This window comes from Humulus lupulus, chromosome X (genome assembly GCF_963169125.1).
Source record: "Humulus lupulus chromosome X, drHumLupu1.1, whole genome shotgun sequence".
In the NCBI taxonomy this organism is placed as follows: Eukaryota; Viridiplantae; Streptophyta; class Magnoliopsida; order Rosales; family Cannabaceae; genus Humulus; species Humulus lupulus.
The window spans coordinates 34,922,400-34,923,574 of record NC_084802.1 but is presented as its reverse complement, the minus strand read 5'-3'; the positions used below and the strand labels follow the sequence as shown (position 1 = coordinate 34,923,574).

The window sequence follows — 1,175 nt, the reverse complement described above, 5'->3', positions numbered from 1 at the left end:
TGTTAGTCATTGAAGAAACTTGAGTGGTCAAAGCTGTCAATGCATCAACTTCAAGTATACCAGCCACTTTTCGACTTGTTGAGGCTCTAACATTGGACCATTGATAATTGTTGCTAGCTATCCTCTCCAAAATCTCATAGGCTTTATTATAGGACTTAGAGAGAATAGCCCCATTGGTTGAAGCATCTAACACCATACGAGTGGAAGAATTTAGCCCATTGTAGAAAGTTTCCATTTGTATACAATGCGGGATCCCATGGTGTGGGCACTTTCTCAATAACTCCTTGAATCTCTCCCAAGCTTCACAGAATGATTCATCTTCCAGCTGCTGAAATGACATGATTTCATTGCGAAACTTGGCATTTTTGGTAGGGGGAAAGTACTTCATCAAGAATTTTTCAGCCAACTCATTTCATGTAGTCACCGAGTCGAGAGGAAGGGTGTTGAACAAAGCTCTAGCTCAATCCCTCAAAGAGAAATGGAACAATTTCAACCTTAGGGCCTCATCAGCCAGTCCTTGTAGCTTGAAAGAGTCGATCACCTCCAAAAATGAACGAAGATAAAGGTGAGGATCCTCAGTAGGCAGCCCACTAAATTGACCCACTGTTTGCAACATTTGGAACATCACGGGCTTTAACTCAAATTGGGGTGCTTGAATTTCAGGCCTAACAATGCCCGGATTAAGCTCATTAAACATGGGGGCAGCATACTCCCTTATGGCTCTCTCTATCATCAGCCATAACAATTGTGTTAGTGACATTATTAGCACCCTCAACTCCTTCAACCTCTTCAGCCATATTAAGGCGATTTTGAGCCCGTTGTTCCCTTAGTCTTCTTCTAATTGTTCTTTCAATTTCAGGGTCAATAGGAGCTAGTTCAATGTCTTCTTGCTCGTTCATATAGTAAATCACCTGAGAAAACACAAGAGCAAGCAACCAAAGTCAGCTCAACAAAGAAAAAATAAATTGCAAGTAATTGATTTTACAAGAATTTCTAATTTCAATCCCCGGCAACGACGCCAAAAACTTGTTGTGATAAATTTAATATTTGATTTTAAATACGCAAGTGCACGCAATCACACAAGTAATATAATGATAAGTAAATCGTCTCCACAAGGATTGCAAATTAGAAAAAATAAGCAAAACAATTACTAAACAATTTTAAGAAATTAAAAA

At 39.0% G+C, this 1,175-nt stretch overlaps 1 non-coding gene across 1 annotated transcript; it reads left to right on the top strand.

Annotated features, from left to right (window-relative positions):
• The first annotated feature begins 251 nt into the window (after positions 1–251).
• On the top strand, positions 252–358 carry LOC133807814 (small nucleolar RNA R71). The gene has a single exon (XR_009879705.1). It is a non-coding gene; the product is annotated as a small nucleolar RNA R71 (small nucleolar RNA).
• Positions 359–1,175: the final 817 nt, after the last annotated feature.